This window comes from Lepidochelys kempii, chromosome 10, assembly GCF_965140265.1.
Source record: "Lepidochelys kempii isolate rLepKem1 chromosome 10, rLepKem1.hap2, whole genome shotgun sequence".
Lineage (NCBI taxonomy): Eukaryota > Metazoa > Chordata > Testudines > Cheloniidae > Lepidochelys > Lepidochelys kempii.
Genome location: NC_133265.1, coordinates 23,821,169 through 23,828,136, shown reverse-complemented (window position 1 = coordinate 23,828,136; position 6,968 = coordinate 23,821,169).

Below are 6,968 nucleotides of genomic sequence, written 5' to 3'. Positions count from 1 at the left end.
AAATAAAACCCTGCATATGTGGTCATATTGCCCCCTTTTTACTCATGCCTATCCCTTTGGGTCCCAAGCTTATCCCAAACGCAGCCCACGCCCATGGGTATTGTTCTGAAGTAGAAGTCAGAGATAAGAACTTCCTGATTACAAATTAGTTCTATTATTACTCTCTCAGCTCTCTTATTACTCTCTTAGTCACCTGACTTGTCATTTCGCCCATGCAAACCCTGCTGGGAGGTCTTGGTTTGCAAACCCAGACAGATGCTTAACGTCAGTGATTTTATTAATATTCTTTATGTTGCATACAAAGCAAATGTCTTAGGGCTCAGAATCACAGCAGTGCCTCTGACTGGGGGACTCTGGCTCTGGTTAGTCATCAGTTTACCTTAAGGCTGCCTGTTGAAACTGTCTCTGTCAACCGCTTGGGGGCTGGTCATGAAAACACCCCTGCTTTTTTAGGATGTTCCATGGGATGTTGAATTGACCCTATGTGGTCAGTGCTTTCATTTTACTTGTTGTATTCTAGATGCCACCAGAAGCAACACTGGCAATGTGGGGGGTCGGGGGGGGGGGGGGATGAGACAAAAATGACTGTGCTACAATCTGTTGCTGGAAAGGCATCTGGGCATCCGAGGGAAGGAAGTGGAGAGAAGTAATAGTCCAGGAAGCGGTGAAGAGAAGAGTTGAGGGGGGAAAAATAAATATATTCTAAACAGTAGGTTCACTAGGTTTCAGATACTTTCCCTACCATTATATCTTGCCCTTCAACTGGAAACTGTATTTCACAGTGGATTGTGCTGGTGTATCACTGTCCATCCCCATGAGGTTTTTAATTAAGGAGCCATTCACTAACAGCAGCAAATCCTAGCACAGTGGTGCTGCAAATACTGCTTGGCTGTGTGCTTTGCAATGCCCCCAGAAGCATGTATCAAACACTAATGCTTGCCCTGCTGTGGCTTATTGCTGTAATCAGCTGGCAGGGTGGTAGCAGTGGTCATGGTAAATATGCCAAGTTTCATCCACAGTAAATTCATATCAAATTTTCAGTGGTAGTACTAATAGAGCCTTAAATAGACCTGTGATTAGGATTACTGCAAAGGCATCTTCCAGTGCCCAGGGAAATCAGCGGGATTTTTTTCTCTATTGTCTTCAGTGGACATTGGTTCAGGCACTCATTCCTTGAGAATGACCTTTGTGTGTTAATGTAAGCTACTGCACAACTTGATGCCTTTTGTGTGATGCATAGAATCATAGGACTAGAAGGGACCTTGAGCGGTCATCTAGTCCAGTCCCCTTCACTCATGACAGGACTAAGTATTATCTAGACAATTCCTGACAGGTGTTTGTCTAAGCTGCTCTTAAAAATCTCTAATGATGGAGATTCCACAACCTCCCTAGGAAATTTATTCCTGTGCCTAACCACCCTGAGAGCTAGGAAATTTTTCCTAATGTCCAACCTAAATCTCCCTTGCTGCAATTTAACCCCATTGCTTCTTGTCCTATCCTCAGAGGTTAAGAAGAACAATTTTTCTCCCTCCTTCTTGTAACAACCTTTTATGTACTTGAAAACTATTATCATGTCCCCCTCAGTCTTCTCTTTTCCAGACTAAACAAATCCAATTTTTTCTATCTTCCCTCATAGGTCATGTTTTCTAGATCTTTAATAATTTTTGTTGCTCTTCTCTGGACTTTCTCCAATCTTTCTTGAAATGTGGCACCCAGAACTGGACACAATACTCCACTTGAGGCCTACTCAGCACAGAGTAGAGCGGAAAAATTACTTCTCGTGTCTTGCTTACAACACTCCTGCTAATACATCCCGGAAGGATGTTCGTGTTTTTTTGCAACAGTTACATTGTTGACTCATAGTTAGCTTATGGTCCGCTACGACCCCCAGATCCCGTTCCGCAGTACTCCTTCCTAGGCAGTCATTTCCCATTTTGTATGTGCAACGGATTGTTCCTTCCTAAGTAGAGTACTTTGCATTTGTCCTTATTGAATTTCATCCTATTTACTTCAGACCATTTCTCCAGTTTGTCCAGATCATCTTGAATTTTAATCCTGTTCTCCAAATCACTTGCAACCCCTCCCAGCTTGGTATCATCCACAAACTTTATAAGTGTACTCTCTATGCCATTATCTAAATCATTGATAAAGATATTGAACAGAACCAGACCCAGAACTGATCCCTGCGGTACCCCGCTCATTATGCCCTTCCAGCATGATTGTGGTAAATACTCTGATAAATACACTGATAGATACTCTCTGGGGAACGATTTTCCAACCAGTTTTGCACCCACCTTATAGTAGCTCCATCTAGGTTGCATTTGCCTAGTTCCCTAGTTCCCATAGCCTGCACTATTTTTGATCTCAAAGTCAGAAACTGAGGGACATAGCGCTCCACCTCAGGCACAGAATAAACCCTTTTAAAAATGCACTGATTTAGATGAGAGGAATGCAATGAGTAATGAGAAGCAAAAATCGGATTTAGGACTTGTCTACATGGCACGGCAAAACAAGCTGGAGGGGTGTGATTTGTAAAAGTCACTAATATGCTGCTCTCTAACTGCCCCCGTAGACCATACTAGCCCAGTCTAAAAGATACCTACTTCACATTAGCGTGTTGAAACAGGACTATGTTAACACAAATTCGATACCTTTTAGAGCATAGCAGGGTCTACATGGGGCAGTTAGAGTACAGCTCATTAAAGCACTTACAAATCACACCCCGCTGGTGTGCTTTACCTGCACTATGTAGACAAGGCCTTAGTTCCCTTATTCACACGCTTTGTTTTTGACGTGCTTGTTAAAAAAAATTGCAGCCATTGGAAAAGGAGAACTTGTGTTTTTGAATTCTCTGTATTCAGAGGAAGTGCCGGTTCTAAGTAAATCTGATATTAACATTTTAAAAATAGTCTTGAAATTAGAGCTGGACTTTAGATAATCTTGTTAAAGACAAAGCAGTCCATTTTATTCTTCAGAGGAAAACGATGCATGCAAGATTATGTCCATCTAGGTATTAGATGTCACTAATTCCCATTTTGTCTGCACATCACAATCATGGAGTTTATCCTCAACATCATGGTTGTAAGGAAGCTGTTATCCGCATTTCACAGATGGGGAACTGAGGCACAGGGTAGATGAGGTAACTTTTTCAAGGTCACATAGGAAGACTGTGGTAGAGCTGGGAATGGACCATAGTCTCCAGAGTCCCAGTTCAGTGCCCTACCCACTGGACCATACTCTCCCCTCTCCCCCACCCCCCCTGCAATTCCATGTTTTCACTATAGTGAATACAATGTTTTGTGTTCAAGATGGACAGACTGCTCTGCAAAGCTTTCTGGAAAAGCCTTGAAACCTTGTAAAAGTAGCCTTGAAAACAACCTTGGAAAGGTTGTGATTCAAAAGTTAACCTTAATATTTTATCTATATGCATTTACAGTTTACAGTGCTTACTTTAATAGCAAGACTTGCTTTTAATCTAAGGTTCTCAGATCTTGGTCTGACAAAGGAAGCAAAACTATTTATGCTGTTCAAAGCCTTTTGGTAAACCACTCAAAAGTCTCTCTGGGTGTTGGATTTCCCCTGGGCACATTGCATTTAGAAACTGCTCAAGGTGTTGGCTGATGAGACACCTACCAAAAAGTGAGCTCTTTTTGTGCCTGAATAGTACATAACTAAGTATTCTGGAACCACTCGTTCACCTGCCCTTCTGCATATGGAGGGGACTATCCACTTGGGCGTTGTTCTCTGCCTGTGTGGCTAGCCACCACCGCAGAACTGTATCTCCACCAGACCGGGCTCTCTGGATCCCAGTGTAAAGGAAGTGATGTTCACTGATCAATGAACTACATCTTAAGGGTAGAGACTGAGATGACAGCTTTAGAAAAGGCATCTCAGTTTAACAGTCTCAACAGACTGGAAGACTGAGGACACCTCCCTCTCCCCCCAGGAAAGACTGTCAGTCAGTCAGGAGGAGTTCTCTGAGCTGCTGCCCAGCTGTGTCCTGACTTTCACTTCATTCTCTTTAAATAAGGGGTTTCTGAAGGGCTCCCTAGCAGAAGTGGGCAGGGACTCCACATGGTATGTATGATACCGTAAAAGGACACAAATTCAGCAGAGAAGAACTTGAGATGAAGTCTTAAGCCCTCTCCCAAACGTGGGGTGAATCTATTCAGAATGTAATGCAGCCTGAAGATGTCGTTTTCCGAAGCAGAGCTTCTGGCATGGCAGTCCCTCACTCTGTTTCTCTCCCTGCCAGTCCCTTGGTTGGAAATTTGGAGGAAACCCATGACTGACCTTACTGCATGGCTTACTCTGAAATGTGACGATATAAAAGTGGGCTCAGCTTACTCAATAGGCCTGCTCCTTGTGTACATTCAGCCTCATCCGCTTACTTCCATGACAAAAGCAGGGAAAAGTTTTTACTCTCCTTAACACTGCAGAGCTGGTGTGGCCATGAGAGAATGAGTTGAATTCTATTCCTGCTCATGCATCAGCAGGATTGCCACGCAAACTTCAAATGGGCCAAATTCTGTACTCACTTAACTCTCAGCAGCCACATTGAAGACAGTGGGATTGCATACATGTAATTAAGCCAAACTTGGCCAGCAAATTTTTAGTGGTGAATGATGTTTGAGAAATAAAGAAGCAGCCTTCAGGCTCTTGAGTTTGCAGGGCTGGCAATTTAGAACAAACCAGCTTGGTAGATGAGCAGGCTTGATCTGGTGTTGCTGGGTATGTCTACACCGCAAAGAAATCCTGCAGCAGTGAATCTCAGAGCCTGGGTCAACTGACTTGGGCTTGCGGGGCTTTCACTAGGGGGCTAAAAGTAGCAGTGTAGATTTGGGCTGGAGCCCAAGCTCTGAGGCCCTCCCCCCTTGTCGGGCTTCAGAGCCTAGGCTCCAGACTGAGCAGGAATGTCTACACTGCTATTTTTCGCCCTGTAGTGCAAGCTCAAGTTAGTTGACCCGGGCTCTCAGACTTGCTGCGACGGGGTTCTTTTATTTGTTTGTGCTGGGCAGACATACCCATTGAGACCAAATAAGCTTGGAACACAATGTCACCCTTTCTAAGTCAGATGAAACCTACACTCCATAGGTACACACAGGGCCAGATTTAGAAGCAGGAGACCCAGGTGACCACCTGCCAGGGTTGGGGGGCACTCGAGGTGCAGTATTTGTTGTTAGTGACAAAAAGGAAAATAGACTGTTTGAATTAACATGTTTCAGGTATTCTGTATTTGGATTCATTTTTCACTAACCTCCTAGAATGTTCTGAACGTTCGCAGAATCTTGTGAAACCTTCCAGACTTTCTGAGAACTACATTTCCTTGAACCTCCTAGAACGTTGTCAGCCATGACCTCGTCAGTATATAAGGGTCAGGGCATCGCCAGTCAGTCTGTGAGATATAAGAACGAACTGAAGTGAAGTGAGAGCCCAGCAAAAATGAGAAAAGCGATCTTTTGAAGTAAAGGACTAGGGTTAACATTCTAACCATCTATATTGCCATCTATTGCCCCTCCGCAGTTAGGGAAGCCCACTTGTGCAAAGCTATTTAATTCTGTTCCACCCTGTATTGGTGCACCGTTCAATTTCTTAATGTTAGTACATTTCAGTTATTCTTAACAATAAAAATGTCTATAAAGCTTAGCGGAAACTAATTATTTTTATTTGCTTATATATGGCATGAATAAATACAGATTTACAGATCCTAGAGTACAAATTTATCATCTTATATGACAAGGCTAAATCATGCATCAAAGTTGTGAAATGGGCTACAAATGCAATAAAAAACAAGGTATTCAAAAGTTTAATAAATGGAGGTGGGGAGCACTGAAGATGCTCCTTGCCTAGGGTGCTATTTGGTCTAGGGCCGGCCCTCGGTACACATTTGCCTCCTTGGTCCCCTGCGAACTACAAGTTGCGAGTGTGACACAGAAGTTTCACAGAATAAGTACCAAACTGTACTGCCCTCTTACCTCCTCCCGAGCTTTGAGCCCAGCTACATCTGCACTTAATTGTACACTACTGGCTGTATACAACAGGGAATCAACGAGACATCCAGTGGGAAAACCCCTGAATGTTTGTAAGGAAAAGTAAAACCAATTAACGGCATATTTTCCCCAGTTGCCAAGTTAAATACCTTTACTGAAACATATTATCTAATGCCAATGCAGTTGGAATGAATGCTGCTAGCTAGTAATCTCTTGATGATGTATCTTTCTGATATTATGAATTAATTTCTGGTAAATTATGTGTTCTGCCAACACCCTAACAATAAATGTTAATCATTCCTTCAAAATACAAAGTACGTGATTAATGGAAAATTGCCATCAGCATATCAAATCCACTTATAAGATGTGGTGGAAATTCCTCTTGCTATACTAGTAGCAGCAAACTGAGTCTACAGACTCTTATGACTCTGAGTAGTCATATTTGAAATCAGTGGGAATACTCATAATACCAAACACTAAGCCCAGCAGTAGTTGTATGCAGAATTGGACTCTAAGTAACTGGGAAACAAATTAGGTTAGTTTTTATTGCTTTTTCTTAAATGCCACCAGTTTTATTCTATAGCACTACAGCACTTAGCAAAACACTATGAAACCACAGAGATCAATAAGCTGGAAGATATAAAAGGGGAGCAGGGTGAGGGACTGAATGGAAAACGAGCCAAGCTTTTTCAAAAAATGGGTGTTGTCAGTCCATGCTGAGCTTTAGGCACCTATTTTTGTAAATCTGTGCCTGATACAGTGATTTTCACCTTCGCAGATCATAAAGGGCAAAATAGATGTATATAAATAAAAATATAATATAAATGGTTTATAAATATTTGTATAAATTGTACAAGTTCTCAATTACAGCATTTCAATATTTTACTAAAATTGTTAACTTACTTTGCACCTTTAAGTCATCACTGACAAATGTAGTTACTACTAGAAGTAGAACAATATGTGTAGTAAACTGGTTTG